Source organism: Xiphophorus couchianus, chromosome 4 (genome assembly GCF_001444195.1).
Source record: "Xiphophorus couchianus chromosome 4, X_couchianus-1.0, whole genome shotgun sequence".
NCBI classification, from domain to species: domain Eukaryota; kingdom Metazoa; phylum Chordata; class Actinopteri; order Cyprinodontiformes; family Poeciliidae; genus Xiphophorus; species Xiphophorus couchianus.
In genome coordinates, this window is record NC_040231.1 from 22,806,657 (window position 1) to 22,826,484 (window position 19,828).

At 37.7% G+C, this 19,828-nt stretch overlaps 1 protein-coding gene and 1 long non-coding RNA gene across 5 annotated transcripts in view; both read right to left on the reverse strand.

Annotated features, from left to right (window-relative positions):
• pcdh9 (protocadherin 9) overlaps positions 1 to 19,828 on the reverse strand; it is a 194,690-nt gene that overhangs the window by 60,671 nt on the left and 114,191 nt on the right. The gene's annotated exons all lie outside the window — the stretch shown is intronic.
• The window catches only part of LOC114142965 (uncharacterized), a 35,533-nt gene continuing 33,031 nt past the window's right edge, over positions 17,327 to 19,828 (reverse strand). Inside the window, exons 2-3 of the long non-coding RNA XR_003595134.1 lie at positions 18,339 to 18,390; positions 17,327 to 18,226 (exon numbers count right to left, since the gene is read on the reverse strand). This is a non-coding gene — a long non-coding RNA (uncharacterized LOC114142965). The remainder of the gene's footprint in view (positions 18,227 to 18,338; positions 18,391 to 19,828) is intronic.

The following is a 19,828-nucleotide window of genomic DNA, read 5'->3' on the forward strand; positions in this document are numbered from 1 at the left end:
AAAAAAGGATAAATACTTATATCAATCACTGATGCTTTTTACAGCTAATAACCGATATTGCCATGGTATAAAACACGTTAAAAGAAATCAGAAACGTGTTTATTTTTCCTCACAGGACAGTCACAGAAAAGGCAGTAGCCCGGAGTTCAAGTCCTAATAATTAATTTCATGGTAAAGGATCTTACCAATAGCAGTTCTGTAGCAACTAATCATCTGTAACATATGCGGCAGCCGGACCATTTTTATTTGTTTTTATCCTAAGCAGAAAGCAATTTCCTACCTACCGTTCCCAGTCAAAGCAAGTTGCCGGCATAATGCAGGGTGGTGGATAGTATTTCCCAGTGCATAATTTGTTTTTGTTTGTATGTGATAGCTCACTTGTTTGTATTCAGTGAGTCTGTGAAAGAAACAGAATACTTCTGTGTCTCTCTCGTCTCTTCACTGTTTGTTTACTTTAATGGAAAACCATTCAGGCAAAATGTAGACCAAAGCAGCATTACATGCTTGTGTACATTGTTGAATATCTCAAAAGTTATGTATTATTTCAACTTGTGTTGGGAAGCAGGTGTCTAAACACAAACTTTCAACACTGGCGGGAGATAAAAAAAGCATTTGAAGTGTTGAGATTAAAAAGAAATTAATCTTAAGTGGCCAGAAAAACAAAAATTCCTACAATGTATGGGCACATATATTTAAAGGTATTGTGAGTCACATAGAGTGCAGCAAGAAAATACAATTATTCCTTTTGCGACTAAAAAAATGCATTGCTTAGCAATATTTTCAGTTTCACCCCTATTAAAATGTTAAAAAAGCAACACACTGACATCCTATTTTTTGTATGTATTGCCTCCTAAAACTATGTTTGGCGTATGCTACCAAAGGTTTTCACTGAACCAAAGGGGGAAAAAATGGATAATTTAATCAACTATATGTATCTTGAAAAAGTTAAGCATCTCATTACTGAAAAGCTGCAGGAGAAAAAGAGATGCAGGATGAAGACTTGGAAAACAAGAGCAATTCAAAGAGTTAAAAATGGAAATTGACAACAAAGCTTTCCATTATTTTGTCTATGTAAAAATTCCTTTTTAGAGATTTATTTTTTCTGTTAATAGCTAACATGAGCATACAAAAATGAGTTGTCCCCTCACATCTATGTTGTTTTTTCCCTTTCCATTTCCCTTTTATTGTGTTTATCATCAAGCAACTCTAGTACCAGATGAGGACATTTTCTCTCTTTTCTTTTTTTTAAACAAAACAAGTTAGCATTATTTAACACAAAGAAAAAAGTGAAACTATATATATATATATATATATATATATATATATATATGGGGAAATATATATATTTCCCACTTAGAGAAAACAAGTATTTTAACTTATTTGGTCCTTTGCGAAAAAGTAATTGCCCCCTTGGTGGCAATGACTATCATTTGGAGTGATTACTGCCAATAACCTTTTCATATCACTGTGGAGGAATGATTGCCAACTCCTTTTTTTCAGAATTGGTTAAAAGAAAAGAAGGGTTTTTATTCACAAGTTGTTGGCTTAAGGTCATCTTAGAGCGTCTTAATTTGTTTTAAATCTGAACATTTACACATGCTCCAAAAGTTTAATTTTGGTGATTTTGAGGGAATTTGTTTCCTCTTTTCTTGATTTTTTTTAATATTGAGTCATGATGTGTTTTTCAGTTGTACCTTTACCTTTACCAACGTACCTTTAATATGGTGCCTTGCATTTGCCATTGAATTTCATTGTTTTTAAGCTTTCTTATCATGTTCTATCACTTGCTTTTTCTATATTTTTGCTTTGGTCACTTTAATCAAAGTGTGTTTTGTTACCCACAAGATTAGAGCTTTTGCAGGCTAAGTCCTTACACTAACTGCCTGAGGGATGATGCCCTGGTTTCTATAATAAGAAAAGGGCGAGGCTGTGCATGCAGAGTATGGCTGAGGATTATCTTTTCTTGTGCTCACCTGCTGGTCTTCTCCAGCTTAACTTTGACTGACTAATCTCAACAGTCTTTTCTTGTAATGATAGACTGACGTTTACGCCTCACCTGTGAATATGTTTAAAGAAAATATCCTTTTACAAATCTGTCTCACTGTCACACACTAAGATCATTTTATGAAAATCTACAGTAAAGATGGGTGACTAACGTGGCTTTATGGTTAAACCATGATCCAATACTAATTATCATATAATAAGGGTGACAAAAGCCAGATGGGACCAATGCACTAGTTCAGAAGTAATGAGTTTCAGTTGAGCTTTAAGAATGAGCATGGCAGACCACTGGTTAAAAAAAAACTTTGTTTCTTCTCTGTGGCCATCAACAGCTTACAAGCAATTCTTGCCTAGTTGTCAACATGTCAGTAAGACAGGAAGAGCCTTCTTGTCAGTCTCCCTTGTGGTGAATTGCCGATTCACAGAGAGAATACATTATGAGGAGAGCTTAGTTACATATATATTTAACTAGATATCAGAATTTAAATAAAAATACAGAACAATTTTGAGTTGTATCTTTTAATAAGATACATCAAGTAAATTTGAATAAGATTGTCAGAATCAGAAAAATAAATACTGGTACAGAAAAAAAATCAACTGAGTCGTCACAGTTTAGAAATAGAATAGAATAGAAAGTTTAGGAATGCAGAAGGATCTAATAAAAGTTTGTGTCATGAATTTGTCCAACAATCTGAAAAACTGCTATGATAGAAGAAAAAAAACACACACGCACACATACAGAGAAACAAACAAGCAAGCAATCAAAGAATTTTTAGAGTAACCACATGTCAAATGTTCATTCATTTCACTTTATTAGGAGGAAACAGGGACCGATATAAACCCTGTCACTTAACACTAACAAATCCTACAATCAGAGTAAAACAGATGCATTTCTGTTTAGGGCTTCAGGCTTGCCACACATTCCCATAATATAAAGCTGTCATTTCTTTCTCACAAATATTTAAAACTGGCACAAAAACATGTTTTCCAAGCCAGGGGTTGACACTCAAAATAATGTTTGCTGTTCAAGAATATCCTGGAGCCATAACTTATTACACATCTAGTAAAATAAATCCCTAGAGAGAGAGAGAAACAAGGATGTCTGGAAGTTACATGAGCAGCACAACAAGCAGTTCTATTTTTTTTTTTTTCTTTTATGATGGGTACATGTATTCCCTATCTACCCTAAGAACGACTAAATGGTATGTGTTCACTTGGGATTTTCTAAATAACCATCGTAATTCTACGGCTTCGCAGTTTATATTGGTTATTTCTTTCATCATCACCTCTTACCAATATTACTGAAGAAAAACAGCATCAGGAAAAACGAGATGACAAGCAAGACCCGGTGGGAAAAACATGCCAAAATTATAATAATAGTTTAAAGTGACAACTTTCAAAAAAGTCTTTCATAAAACCTGCCTGTGATGGCTAGCTGGCTGCATGTAAACAGAATTAATGGCTTCTACAGTCTGTATCATCAGGAATCTCATAAACCATTATGGCTTTGAAGTCTTTGCTAAACCTCCCACGAGTTCAGTGGCTTATCACATAAATGATTATTGACTTCTCTGTGAGTTATCAATACTATCAGTGCAGTTTTCCATATGGTATGCCTTTCAACTTCATCACAGTAAGCCGGCGGTGGCAGAGACGGTGTATAGCCGCACGAGGTTTTTACAGTGACAATAAAAGGGTCAGCTACAGCCCATTCTGCAGAACTATGTACACCTTTGAATTGAATGGAAGATTACCGAACATAAAAGTGTTCAGGGTAAAAGGGTAAGGATTTAATTCATTATTCATAACTGGATTTGCAGTATTTTAAGATATGACAAAAGGTACAAAAGAGTATGGCATTCTAGCGTTAACAGAGAGCTGCGACGACACAAAAGCTCATCAGATGACTGTCTGATTGTGCAATATATTGGTATAGAAAATGGTGCCCCAAGTCTTGCAGCTGAGCCAAAACAACTTAATGGATTAATTGGGAACCAACAGAGATAATTAGGCCTTTGGGGTTGTATGATTCCACCCCTCGTCGACTGTTGCCTCAGAACTGTGATGTAGTGTGTTCCTGCTGTGTAATCGAGATAATTAGCAAGAATGTTGTGTCACTGTCCAAAGATTAGCAAAAGGGAAAGGCCAAACAAGCCTCATTAAAATGTGATTTCTACCTTGAAAGATGTTATTAGATTTATTTACTTACATACATGCATCACTTTTATTCTCCTGGTTTGGTTTGTGTCCTTGTGAAAGTGAGGTATGAAAATAGAATATTTTGTCTTTTCACTTGAAGACAGACCTTGCTCACTTTGTAAGTAAGTGGGAGGAGGTGGCTTTTATCGTTCCGACCATTAACAGGTACCCAAACAAAGCACAGCAATGTATCCGTTTCTGCACTGTGTGAGGACTATGTACACCACTGGTAGATATTTGCCTGGCTGGAGGAGAAATAAGTATGAATGGCTAGATTATACTGTAGCTGAGACTAACTGAGCCAGGGCTTCAGTTGTTTACTGTCCTCCTATTATAGGATGCCAAGGTGTCCTTCTGTGAGCCTGTCAGGCACTGAGTAGTAGGCCAAATTGATTGGTCTGCTCTTGCCCACCAAAAGGACCTGAACTCAATTTGCTTGTGATGGCTTCAATTTCCTGGCTGGACAAAATCCCCCCAAATCACCCCCCACGCCCCAGTCCTTTTCTGCTGTGCTCTCTTTCTCAGCATCCCTTCCTCGCTCAAGAGCTGTCATTTAATTTCATTACTCAACAGGGGGAGGTTCATGCCCTGTCTCAGTTTCTATCGTTCACCCCTCATTTTGTTCATGTGAACCTTATCAAGTTTCAGGAAGGAAAGGTTTTTAGACTGTGGTTGTTTTAATGCGTCTGATTGGTTTTACTTACTCTTTTTCTGCCTGGCAGCAGCTGAATCAAAATTTACAAAGCTATTACTGTCAGCTGGAGGGCTAAAAGACAATTTTTACTCGAGTGTTTTAGATCGGTAGAAGACAATTCAATCCTACACATAAGATGAAAGAAAAAAAAAAAGACCAAGGCATGACATTTTGTGATTCATTAGGTTATGTATAAGAAAGAGAAAGTAGTCTGCTGGACACATATTTTAGGGATGTTTTTTTCCATCATTATTTAAGCCGGCATCAAGCTGGTTATTCAAAAAAAAAAAAGTCATCAAAGGTTGGACTAATTTAGGCCTTACTTTACAAAGGTTTTTTTTCTGCAACATTCTCAAGAGCAAAGACCTAATTTGCTTTTCCAAACATAATTTCAGATGCATGTAATGCCCACACGGTCAGTGGCTGATTAGAAAGAAAACAGGATCTAACGCTGGAGTCAAGCTTAGAGGTCTTTGAAGTGATTACCTTACATGTTTTGGCCCTGTTTTTTTTTTATTTTTTGTTGTTGCGCTAAGATAAACATGTGGAGCCACTCAGCATATGCCAGCTTATGTCAAGATGAAAGATCTTACAAGCCATTATCAGAGACCTGCAGATTGTTCTGAGGGTATTAGCTGGCTGCTGAAATACTCTACATCTGCAAAGATCTTGCTGTGATTTCCGATACTGTGAATGGGGGGCTAAATTCTCACCACTTTTAGATGGCAATCCATGTCTATAAATTAAAGCTTGGCAAAATGTGAGGTCCTGGAATTCACTGGTTATATGTTCCACTATATAATAGAAGAAGAGAAAAATGCAGTCTTGAACATACACACTTAAACTTTTTCTACCAGAGATAAAGAGAGGCTGAGAGAAATGGGCTACATATTTGTTCCCCAAGTATGCCTCATTTTACTCATCTTTATCTCAGAGGATATGATCTCTTCTGGGTGTATTTACCAGCGGTCTACAAGATTTTACCTCCAGGAAACAAGCAGCTGATCTGGCCCATATTTTACAATGATTCATCTTGCTCAGTATCAACCACGAGGCATAAATACAATACAACCAAATTAAGGCCACTCAGCCAGACAAACAAGCCGAAGAATTTTAAGCCTATGCCATTTTTTTTTTGTTTCATTTTGTTTTGTGCGCCACTGCAATTTATTGCTATGTGAGGGCTTATTTCTTGAAGCTGTTTTTCATGTTGTAGCTCTTCTTTAATCTTTTTTTTTTATCCACAGGCAAAGCAGAAGAATGGCATTGGGATGTGTAGGCACAATGCATTGCTGTCTGCACACTTGCAGTCAATGGCAATGTTTTTTGTGGGGTTTTTTTTGTTTTTTTTTAGAGTTTACGGCAATTCTTGAACCCTGGTGAAACCCTCTTGTTTTTGTGTGAGAACGTTCAAATTGCAGAACACACTGAAAGACATCAAAAACCGCTGCCTTAATAAACATCTACAGTTGTTACTGTGCTTTTTATTTGAATGTGGTGATTATTCTTTATATACAACACTGTGTTCAATCATTGTTACACTTTCTGAGCAGTTTGATCACCTTAAGCAAAAATGACTTCTGCAGAGTCTGCTTAGTTTGCACAGACATGCTGTGCCCCTCCAATGCTGGACGTGTCTGTTCTGGCTGTCTTCAAGTAAATCAAAATTCCCCAGAGGGAGAAAAAGCCAGAATCTTATCTTTGGTAGAAGGAACAAAGAAACAAAGAAAAACCCCATAAAGAGCAATAAAAAGGGAGAATATGCTGGACGCTTATTAAAGCCTTCAGTGTCTCTAACAAACAAAATGTACAGACTTATGTTAAGAAATTCCTCTGAAATGTATGAAATTATGTTTTTATTTTCAGATACTCTGAGTGTATGTACAGTTTAAGATTATTTTCATGTTTCTGAGTGGGTGACGAGCTTGTTGAGTAATGTGTCAATTTAAACAACACAATCATTATATTAATTATTGGAGAGCTGTTTCAAAATACCAATCAACATTTGTTTTTGTTTCTTAAACATGCTGTATTACAAGAAATGTATGAAACTACTTTAAAATAGGCTATGTGGTGGATGAGCTGTTAGCACAAACAGCCCTTTATCAACTAAGCCAACCAGCACCCACAGATATATTTTTGACTGAAATTTGATTTTTCAGGTGTAAACGTACTAACAGGTGGAGTACCAGTGGAAGCAGTCAAAGCAGTAGAGTGAGTCTGCTTTTGACAGGTGTTAAAAGGGAGATTTTCTTCTTGCTGTCACAAAGTGCTTGTTCACTGGGGAATGCTGGGTCTAAGTCTTTAAAACAGTAAAAACATTGCAAATAAAATATAAACAGATACGTCTTAAAACTGAATAAAAATAAAAACTATGTTTTTTTTCCCACATGATTTTAGGGAATCTCTTCTCAAATGAAATGTTTTAGTTAGCAGCTGTGGATTCCATCATCAACAAACTATTTTCCTCTCCTATTTTCTTATTTTTATTTCATTTTCTTTTTGGTGTTTAAGGATAAGGCTTCAAAACCTGAAAAAAAGCATGGTGATAGACAGAAAAGACAGAAGTAAAATCGAAACGGAAAGTAAGGGTGATAAAAGCATTGTGGCATTAGAGTGGGAGTAGTTTAAAAGACGGTTTGACCTTCAGACCTTGAGAAATCAAGGTACAATTGCAAAGTGTTTCCAGGTCAGAGTATAACAGAAATGTTTGAGGCCAAGATGCTGGATACATTACCTAAAATATATACACTTGTAAATAATTTTCAATTGATAAAATTTAAACATGACTTTAAAATCAAGTTTAAACTTAAACTGTGTGTGTGCGCGTGCATGCGGGAGTGTCTGTGTGTGTGTGTATAAAAGGTTTACTTTCGTATTGAATTTCTGTCATAGACTTGTTGTGGTGCAACTGGTTAAATTGCATTCTAAAACAAGATAGATTGTTCTGTCGCACAGCTGTGCCAAGCAGATAAATCAATTAAAGTGACCCGATCTGACAAGTTGCCTCGTCCCCAGACAGGCTTAATATGAGAACACATGTCCATGAGGCTTATGCCTATCTCTGTCTCACCATGGAACCTCTCTCTTCAGGAACTCTGAGCAAAAAGACAAGCTTACAATGCCAACGTTTAGACACAGCTAGTTCAAAAGACAATGAAATACATTTGTCTCAATGGGTTAGATATTATTTTCATTTCCATGAGCAGTTGCATTTTTTTTGCCTGCAAATGCATTTAATCTAGCTGTGACAAAATCACTAGACGATTTGTTGTGTATGACATTTCCGTCCAAACTTTACAGTCTAGTGACAATCAAGCATTATTAGTCTGATTTTATACATTCAGCTGCCAAAGGATATTTGATTTTGGGAAGAAAATGCATTTTAGTTTTGTGAAGCCTCTTATGATGAGGACACCCACTCAACAACACATTTATGTTCTGATATCATATTATATGAGCAGAGAATGCTTGCTTGATAGGATTGAACTCTTTCTGAAGCAACTCACAAAATCCAGCGAAAAACTGAAATTAGTTTTTGTTTTCTCTGTGAGGTAAAAAGGGTTGCATTTTAAAAACTGGAAAAAAAAGCTGCAACACAGTTTAACAACTCCCCTACATTGTTTATACATCTATCACCATCTTCATCACCATTGTCATCAGATGAATGAATAGAAAATGTACATAGCGTCACTAAATAAGAAGTACAGGAGAAACATACTACTGTAAAGTGTCAGAAAGTGAACAGTTGCTTAGTCCAAAGCATCAAAATCTACCATGACTTGGAGCCCTTCAAGCAATTTCTAGATCCTTCTATCTCATTGAAAACAAGAGAAATGTTGACTGATTTTATTCCTTTCTTTGAGGAAGGATTTTTAACTTAAGAGCTAAGCTTGCTCAGTGAAGTAAACATGGTGGCTGTCTCACTGCGGGGTGTGCAGGACTTAAAAAAACTATCATGAATGACTGGCTGGATCAGCTGCCGGTAAAGCAGAACTGATCATTTTATCTCTTTTTTTATCATAACAGTGACATGCAAAATCTATTGATGATGTACCTTTACAGTTTGGGTCATTGTATTGCTTTCAAGTCATTACTATTTCACCATAACACATTAGGAGCAAACTAAAAAATAAATAAATAAAACTCTACTAAAAACTGCTTTAGTTAACTAATGCACATTCAGGGGCCTCTTATGCCTGTTCACACAGTGATTTTTTTTTTTTCCAATTTATTCTGTCTGACAATTTTAGGGATGCCACAATTACCAGGATGGCTCTATAGATAATCTTGAGAAATTCTCCTACCATACGTGGTATGCAAAGAGTTATCTGGTCCGCTCAGAAGGACACCATGACTGCGCCAACCTAAAATCGGGGACATTCAACATGTTGGATTGTCTTGGCCTAATGTAGGATGCTTCCAGAGGTCAAACGAAAAAGCAGCCTGTTGAATGTGACGTGTAGCCAATCAGAAAGCGAGATGACTCACGTAGGGGAATCCAATATAAAGACAAAACAATGCTATGGTGCCCCAGAAAGTCAGGTGGACATTGGAGACATCTTTATATTGTTTTTTCACTGTTAAATATAGTCCACAAACTACCACCTTTTCTTCTTCCCAGTAGGCCATGTTTGTTTATTCTAAAGTCATGTTTGGTCTCGAGAGGTTTTACATGAACCATATATGTTTTCATATATATGTGTATATATAAAAACACATATTCAGATGTGTTTTTATATTCACATCTGAATATGAAAACAATTGTGTGTGGTGTATTGATCCTGCCACGTGGCAGTCGTGCACACACTGTGTGACCATGCCGGTTACATCTGTAATATATATATATTTTTTTATCGATATGTGTGTGGCCTCTGAAGTTTTGACACTAGGAGTACTAGGTTTTCGATTTCTCCCCAGACTTACTGAAACAGTGCCAAAAGAACCAACGACTCTTGATGGCTCTGATGGCTCAAATTAGCATCCATTCTTCAATTGTAAATGTGTTCGTTGACCGTCAGGCCAGAAGGTAGGAGTGTGAATAGTCCATGTTGGGGGTGGGTGCCAGAAGGTAGGAGTGTGAATAGTCCATGTTGGGGGTGGGTATCTATGATACCAACAGGAGATCAGATCTCCTGTAGGTAATGCTCTTCAGTCTAGTTTTGAAGCATACATGAAGTGTTTTTGGAGAGATGTGACCTTTTGCAGCTGATGTTGTGCTCCATTATCCAGTCTAAGTCTAAGTCGAAGTCTAAGTCTAAGGAACAATTGTGCAACTGTGAGATGCGTTGAGGCCATTACCAGGGTACTTAAGGGTACTTACAATCCTTCAGGTCATTTGGACTATCTCTAGACTGCATAGGAGTGGCGTCAACGTGGACTAACTCCAGCACTTCTAGTGTTGAACGTCGGTCAGCAACTTTGGAAACTTGCCCTGTGAAGCAGGCATCAGTTTTCTATCATCTCACGTATAGACTATCTTTTATCAAAGCACAGAGGGAACATGAATATGATTCTCCTAAAATGCTATTTGCCTCATGTGGATCAAAAAACGTGTTAATTTTTTATCATCCGTCTAGGGAAATACTGCTATGCTTATTTCAAACAGTACATCTGTGAACTGTGATCTTTCAAACAATAGCTTGATGGCCTGCTTTCAAAGATCCAGTGGCATAATCATTTAGAGAATTGATCAAGCAGGGAAGCAGGAGCTGAAATTCAAGAGGAGAAAAGATGACAAGAAAAATGGAAAATGAGTAAGAAAGAAAGAAGCTGAAAAAATTGAGAAACGGTATAATTCCACATGTGTTTTCATCCTGTTTAAACACTGTTAAGTGCTTTGTTTTTAAAGTGCTGAGTGGTTGGCTATCATGGTAACCCTTCTCTGAGACTGACAGCTGGTGAAGCTAAATATGCAGAGAGAGTGGAAGATGCAACACAGTTGCTCGAACAATCTATCAATATCTCCATGTCTCTGTCCCTTTCCATCTCTGTCTCTCTCAATTCAGTTCAGACTGAATTTACTTCAGTGGCATCTCAGGAAAAGAACTGTCTGGAGACTATGATGAGCATACAACAAACTCAGACAAATGATAGGATGAGACATTTATACGTCATCAATACTAAGTAGAAATAAAATATTCATAAGTAGAAATCAATAATAAATTCCATGTTGTAAACACCATTGGACTGAGGCAACAAGTGATTTTAATGGATATGGTTAGCCTGTATATTATTTAAAAAATACAAATCTTCTATATGTTGGTATTTTTCTTAACTTCAGCTACTGCAAGGCATTCATCTTTCACACAATTCAGCAAATATATATCTATATTAAAATACTCGAGGCACTTGCACAAACACAAATACTCTCAGACATCCATCCATCCATCCATCCATCCATCCATCCATCCATTTTCTAACACCCTTGTCCCTAGTGGGGTCGGGAGGGGTGCTGGTGCCCATCTCCAGCTAACGTTCCGGGTGAGAGGCGGGGTTACTCTCAGACATTACTTGCTTTAATTTATTTTTTAGCAAAGTAGCTGCTCAATTAAGATAAACTATTTGTGTTTTGGGTGTGTGGGAGTGTTGGGGTGTTTGTTTGTGTGTATGAAGGTGGGAATGTGTGATTGATTTTGTATGTGCCTGTTTACAGACTACGACCACTGCAGCACTGTCTCAGGCCCCCCGCCAAATGTGGGGCCAAATGTCACATTCCCTGCCAATGGGTGGTGTACCCTCTGATGTTTCGGAGCTGCTTTTGTCGGCTCACACCCGATGGCTACTCGTTGGAGCCCCCTGCCTCTGTTGGACCTCTGCTGCTGGACAGGTGGTGTGCCCTTGGGCCCAAGGCCTGTGGGTTTGTCGCTAGTGAACTGTGGCTGTCGGGGCTCTCCTCTGCCTTTCTCAGGAAGAAGTCAGAGAGGGAGCACCTGAGGTGGTTCTCCTTGGGGCTTCCATGCTCTGGAGGGCCTCTAGATATCTGGGGCTACGATCTCCTGTTTCAGGCCTAATGAAAGGGGTCTGTGGTTCCACACATCGACAATTAGTTTCATCTTACCTCTTACTTACTTAATTGGTAAAGTGTGTTGTTGTGTGACACTGTTGTAAAATATGCATATCTTGTTTTTTGTTGTGGTATTTTCTCTTTCTGTATTTGTAAAAGAAGAGTCCCACTGTGGTTTTCTCTCCTGTTTGAACTTTTGTCCCGTTTTGTCTCCATACACCTAAACCCAAAGTATTTTTTAGTGATTTATATTTATATAAATATCTAGTTGAGTTACAATGCTCCACTTGTGAAAAGAAAAAAAAAATAGTTAATTTTCTCCTTGGTGCTTGGAAAACAGTAATGATTGCTACACTACCGGACACCACAGGTAAATGAGAAACATAAAAGATGTTTAATGTCTCATTGTTTGTGAAAATAACTGTATGTATACCCCTGTTTTGCTTTATGGACAAGTCTTTGGTAAGAACAGAGACTCTGGTATAAAGCAATATTAAGACAATTACTTACATGTTGCATGTCATCTCTCTAGAAATCGATGTGTTCAGAAAAACAATATTTGGACAGACACCACAATTGTGACCACAGTAATTGTCACAACAAAAACATTTTCATTCACCTATGATGGGATAAATGGCCTCAATGACACTTTCACTCAAGGCAGTTAGCTGGCTCTTAACCCCAGACAAATCACAAGAGGCTTCATCACTCTCTCCACTGTTGTGAAACATTGGTTTTAGGTCATGTTACTCTGACCTCCCAAGGTATCCCACCAACCTTCAGGGCGATCTATCGCTGTGTTCCTGGCTCCAACATCAAGTGTCTCTCTTTTGATCTGTCTCTGCTCTCGTCTTCTTTCCCTTTCCTCTCTTCCTCTCTCCATCTTTCTCTGTTTTTTCCTCTCTCTCTCTCACACACACAGACCAATACAGAACCACACATAAACTCCAAAGCACTTACCCTCATGCACCGGTAATGCGAGTCTAGCACTTGTACTCCAATTATTCTCCTGTACTTGTTCTTGAAAGGGTTCTTGCCTCTCTCTCAGCTAAAGTATGTCATGACCCTCTGTGATTTCTGCTGGACCATCAGAGGCGTTCTAGTGTTCATCTCTCCAGGCTTATCCCTATTCAAATGAACATTTCACTGCTATTTGACCTGAAACCTACTCAACAGTTTGGGGTGGAGAAAAAGTTTGAGTAGAGTCACAGAGTCTTGTTTGTCCAATATTAACTACTAGTGTAGAATTCAAAACCCAATCAGAAATTTGGATTCCATCTAATTTAAGATTCACAGTAATTCTAGTTTTTCTAGTCCACAGCAAAAGCAAAAGGGATGCTGACATGCAAAAGTAAAATAAAATAAAAACTGTTACAGTAGGCTTTACATATTTTCCATACACCGCTTTTTCAGGGGTATAAAAAAGTGATATATATGCAAAATACGTAAAAGCTTATTTTAATTTAATTAATTAGCCATTTAAAGGCTAGTTCATTCATTAAATGCTGCTTTCATTCATTAAAGCAGTATTTGACAAATTAGACAACTTTTCTTATTGACTAAATCAATAAATACACATCATTTGGATAATGATGATGTTAAAGCCATTTCTTAGAGCAGGAAGAGACAATATCTTATACCAGAAAGTCAGCTGTGTTACTCTTTCGCCTCCTCTAAATCATGCAAATGTGTTGGAGAAATAAGTATAATATTCCTATAAGTTACAGCAGGTTTCTGTCAATTACTTATATAATCAGAAGTGTTCAACATCTCTCTGTGTCACCCTACACAGTCATTGTATTATATTGGATATGTGAATTTTAAATCTTCTACATCTAGATTATATTTTAACACCTGCAGTGTGAACTAAATACAAAGTAAAAAAATAACAAAAATGTGTCGATTGGAAGAATGCTGGGATACCAACACTAACACATCTCCAACTGTTTTTCTTTTCTCTCTCTCTCACCTTGCCGCTGTGTCTCTTTCTGCCACAAATTTTCTCTGGCTTTTGATGTTAAATGTTGACCCTATCTCTACTAACAATCATTGTACAGTTTGCTCACAAAAGCAGTGCTTACTGTAGTTTGGCTACTGTTATCCAGCACTGTTTCACGTCATAACCTGGTCATTGAGGCTTCCACAAAAAAAAAAAGAAAAACGTGGCATCAGCTTTGTTGCATTCTAAAATTTATTAACTTGTATGCTCTGCGCAACAATAGCTCTGCACTGCGCTGAGCTGCGCACAAGTGAACTCCCCCCTCGCCATAGAGGTGCATGCAGGTCCACAGGGCTTACACGGCAATCAGTTAAAAATTTAAGTGCCTTTTTGGGATGCAAGCCCCTAGGCTGCTGCCCTCGGCTCTCTACACTTTCTCACCACCACCAGCAAAACGCACGAGAGAGGGAGTGCTACAAGGCGAGCAGATCATTATGTGCTGCATTCACTTGCACTGGGATGTCTTTAAATCTGTCATTTAAAGACTAGTACAGATGTTGCATGGGTTTGCATTACATGGTACCTTTAGATACTGTCATTTTTTTAAAGGCAGTGTTTATGTGCCTCCATTCTGAAAGATGAGCTTGGGAGAAAAAGAAAAACAACTAAACATTACCAAAACCACACAGCACTCATAGTAAAACATAGTGATGGAATCAAGGGTTTTTATTGATTTGGATGAAATTATAATCAAGTCAGCGTTTGACCTAAAAACCTTTAAGTGTGTGCAACAAAGATAAAGATGAAGAGAAATTCTCTTTTCAGCAACTCAGTGAGACCAAGCGCGCATCCTTATGAAAGGAAAAATAAATGGTCAAGAGCACAGAATTAAATTGGACAGAAGACCTACTGGGTTAACTAAAGAGGATTGTAGACGAGAGATGTCCTAACCTACTAACCTTTGCATGGTAAAGTGTGCAATTATTATCCAGCCAAGATCTAGAGCTCCAACTCCTACCCAAGAAGACTCCATACACATTACAGATGGGGGGATGTTTGAAATGGTTTATCATGGTGCACTTTTTTACACTACAAAACCTGGCTTTTTATATCAGGGATGTGTAAGCTTTTGAATTCCGATGTATTTTATCAGAAATAAAAGGACAGAAATTGCTAGATTTCTTTTTTCCTCATGAAGGACAACCATTTTATTCGTCATAGGCATTTTGTTTTCTAATCTAAAACTCAATATATTATTGCCCAAGGTCAAATGAGAAGATGCAGTCATAAAAATTAAATGTGTTTCTTCTGTCGTTTATGAAATCATAGGCAGTTTGGACTGATGTTTGCAGGATTAGAGGTGTAGTGTCATATAAATCCTCCTGTCAGAGCACTTGGAGGAAGTTGAATCTATGAATAAACATAAGCTTTGGACTGCATGAAGCTGCACATCAGGCTGTGAGCAGAAACTGAGCGATGGGACAAAGTTAAAGCTGTGCAGCGATATCTGTAGAGATAATCTTCCCCCCATCTCTCTTGCACATTTAAGGAATTATCTCTGTCGTTCATGGTAAAGTGTTATCATGACCTTAAAACCAGTGTTGTAATGGTGGAGACAGGCGGTACCATTACAGGATCGTCAGCCAGTGCTATCCACATGCAGTTTTAGCTTCTGGGGCAGGGTAGCATTAATGACATATCTGCAGCTACAGGGCAGCCATATGCTTGGACATTTAGGGAAGAAGCACGAATACAAACGCACCCCCACACATGCACACACTTTGTACCAGCAAATGTTTGCGGCCAAGTGACCCTGATGTTTGTGGCCAAGTGACACTGAGTTCAGCTTAGACATGTCTAATTCCATCTGTTGGTCAGTTTAGTTGGATATCCTCTGTACTTCATTATGGTAGATAGTTAAGCTCCACTGAAAGTATTATTTAAGATATTTAGTTAAGATAATGTTTTTGTTTTTTTTCTGACCATCTTTAATACTAATATTAGACGACTCAGCCTTTTAGTGGCCAAAGGGAAAATATGCCGCAATTTAGTTCTTCTGGCATCTCCTGCAGTTGTCCGAGTCTGTCTTTCTATATTTTTTTTCTTTCTACTTTAATGCAGACAGACAGATGAATGGACAGACAGATTTAGAGTGACAGACCTCAGATTTTTAGCGGGCACAAATGAAAGAGAAGACCACTTTCACTTCTAAAAAGCATTGGTCAGCATTAGTGCACTGACCTCCAGTGCTCTGCAAAAGGAAGAGGATCCTGGAAATGTAAAAGGGAAATGTGTCCGGATATGACAGTGATGTGGGCTTTTCAGTGGTCACTTAAGCTAAAGGATAATCTCATTCCTCAGTGGAAACATCATGCTGTACCACTGGAAAGTAAGACGCAGTAGTGGTAGTTACTGCAGTAAAATTCTCTCACAGTATCTGGCTCTGTTGAGTGAGAAGATTTCTCTGTTAATGTCATTGAGAGAATAGGAAAAAGAAAAAAAAAATCATAAACACTGTCATTTTTGGTAGAGTAAATAAAAATGCTTTAGTATTTAGCATTATTTTAGAGATGAGATATTGTGGAAAACAAAAAGGTTATACACCATTTACATTCTAACTTTGTTAAAAAAAATTCTGTAAAACAGTTGTTTAATTGTCTTGGACTAGAAAAAAACAACTAGTTGTTTAAGTTGTATATAACTTAAAATATATATTGTTAAACGCAGTCAAAAATTAACATCTGGCATTAATGTTTATTGTTATATGGAGACCAGACTATAATAAAAGCAAACTTGCTCATTTTGATATAAACTATCTTATGAAAGCCACATTCCTAAATAATAGCTTCTATAAATTTTTACAAAATATATAGATCTTCGTCTTCACCCAAGGTGAAGATCAAGGCAAAGAAACCAGTATATTTTGTGACAATTAACATGTATTATTCCTTGATATATTAGATTCACAGCTTTTTAACTTTTGGTCAGTACAGGTTGTTTGGCTAAATAGCAGCCCAAGTAAATACAAGTACATACTTAAGAGCAATTTGGAATTCAAGAATCATTTGGTTTGGTGAAAGCTAGTGTAGGGCTTCAAAAAAGGGGATATTGCACATTGCATATGAAGATTTGTATGTAAACATTTCTTTAACAGATTTGCATTTCACTACAATCTATTGACTGAAAAAAGGGGTTTGAAAACATACCGTTTGGGTGTTTGGTTTCAACTTAGAATCTTGCTAAGCGAAATGCTTCTTTTCTTTTACTTGTGCTCAGTATTAGGCATCGTTATGTCTAATTCTGAACACAAGTAAAAGAAATGGAAATGGATAGAGCGAATTCAAATGGAAAGTGGACTTGGAAGAAAAACAGACAGAGAAATCAAAATTGAACAATGAACTTTATTTCCATGTCCTTTCTGCTCCCCACAGGGGGCCGAGTCACTGCACTCAGCAAGAGCAAACAACCATTTCCTCATCTGTATTGTTTGGGTTTCAAAAATGCACACAAAAGATATCCTACCTGCTTGCCAGCACCACAAGGGGGAAACATTGTCCATCAGCTCTACAGACTGTGGAAGCCTCTACATTTTCCTCCTCTTCTGCTTGTAATTTGTGTGATTTTGTGTTTTGTCTTTCACCCAACTCCCCGTTTCTTTGTCACTAACAAAATCTATCAGTCCCATCCATGTCAATCTAAAAATTAAAACTCACTTTCCTCAAAGACCTGCATCCATCAAACATCTCAAGGTCACAGCTGGACTGGGGATGAGAGGGTAAGATAAATGTGCACAAGGTTTCCTGTATGCGTGCGTGTGTTCGGAGAGAGATAGAGAGAGCGAAAAGGGATAGCGACTGAAGATTAAATGTGTGTGTTGCAGAGAGACACAGTCAGACACAGAAACAGCGACAGTGACAAAGGCGGAGACAGTGGTGGGGGGCGACTAATGGAGGAGCTGCACACAGCTCTGCACCACCCTAAGAGCCTCTGTAAGCCAGACTGAGTAGTGGTCTGAAATTAGCTGATTTTTCACTGTGAGCAGAGCACATTATCTGTGTGGGGAATGGGGAGCAGAGACGAGCGGAGAAGCACGAAGAGAGGAGGTGGGGGTCGGCGTTTAACTTAACAAGATTAATATGTTTGCCTCATCTCTCTGGGTTTTATTTCTTTCTCCTTGCAGGGCCCTTGTCAAATCTCTTTGGACAGGCTCTCACACATGATGCTGGAAGGAGACCTGAAGGACACCCTGCACAGTGGCAAGAAAAAGGAAGAGGCTCCAATTTGCAACTTTGAGATTAACATGGTTTTAACTGTACGTCAGTGCATGACGGACCTTCTCTGATGGATTTCCGTTGACTTTCAACACTTGCCTTAGAAAACACCCTTTCTGAAAGATAAATTAAACTTCAGTCAAATTCATGCTGGTTTCATTTTGAGACGTCAGTTGCACATATGGGTTTTTTTTTTTTAATGCTTATATTGGTGTGCAATTCAGTCACCTGGGTGAATTCTTGCCGATTTGCCAAAAGAGCCAGATGGTGATGAGAAATCCTGGTGACACATTTTTAACGAATAAGTTCATATTTGTATCCTAACAGCTATAAGCACTGTTAAGTAAATTACTGAGTCAATACAGAAAGCAAAAAAAAAGAAAAAGAGGAAATTTTAGACTGTGAAAAACAACAGTCTTGATCTGGAATTAAACCTGAATCCCTCAGACAAAGGACAATGCAGGTGATAACTTACACAACGCTCTCTCAAGAGGCGGTCTCTCCTCTTATTTGTGTCCACTGCAGGAGCTGTAGCTGATCATAGTTCAAAGAACTCATTTTACATGGTCAATGTAGCTTCCATTTCAGTGTCAGTCCTTTCACAGCATGAAGGAAACTATCAAGCTGTGATGGTTTCCTGAAGACTGATTGGTCCAAATAATGGAAGAAATGGTGACTGATTCAGATCTCCTAATGTGTTATGCTTGTTTAAACATGCATAACACATGTTTAAACAAGTGTTGACATGCTTGTTTAAACATGTCAGCACTTAAATAAAACCTCCATGACAAAAAACCTAGATTTGTCAGACATGATAAGGAGCATTTGATCATTCTGGGTTTTTGCTGAGCTAATTTAAAAGGGACAATATCTTAATGGCTTGGATTAAATGTTAAGAGATGCAATAAAATTCTTTAAAAAATTCTTGATCTGTAAAAAAAAAAAACGTTTTCCTGTTAGATGTCTGTTTCCAGCCACATTTTAATAGAACTATGTTGCTCAATGCGGCAGTTTGCTGTTACTTTATTAAAAACTTTAGAAGTTGCTATATGTAACTATAGAAACTATGCACCTTTTCTTTTTTATTAATATTATTTTGTTCTCAATTTACAGGAACACTGGATTAACGTTGCATACAGAAAAATGAAGGGAACTCATAAGAGTAAATTATTCCTGATGAGTTGAAAAGTAGGCACTCTGGATGCAGAACAAACCGTAATTTCCACCATTCTTAACAGGAATGTTAGCTCTTTGGAAACAAATTGGATGGACTACAAGTGCTAACAAAAACTCAGCCAGATTATGGGGAATTCGTTATCACGTGTTTCACTTATACATGGTGGCAAAAATGTATCCCTGACTCCAATGTCTCTCTGCTCAGCTTTCTAACCAAATGAGCAGACTGAGATTTCAAAGAGAAGCAAAACCAAAAGCAATTATTGTAAATCAAACAGGGCGTCATCTAGGACATGGAAATAATATATATTAATCTGGTAGCAGTACATCATTGTCCATACTATTTACCTCCATTGTTATTTTAGCAACCATATGCATTCCACTATCAAATATTGCCAACACTGCATGTGATGCCATCAGCTCGTTTCTAAGCTACAAACACAACATAACAACCCACTTGTAGCATTATCTGGGGATTTTAACCATGCCTCACTCTCGGCTACATTTCCATCATTTCAACAGTTTGTCAGCTGTGTCACCAG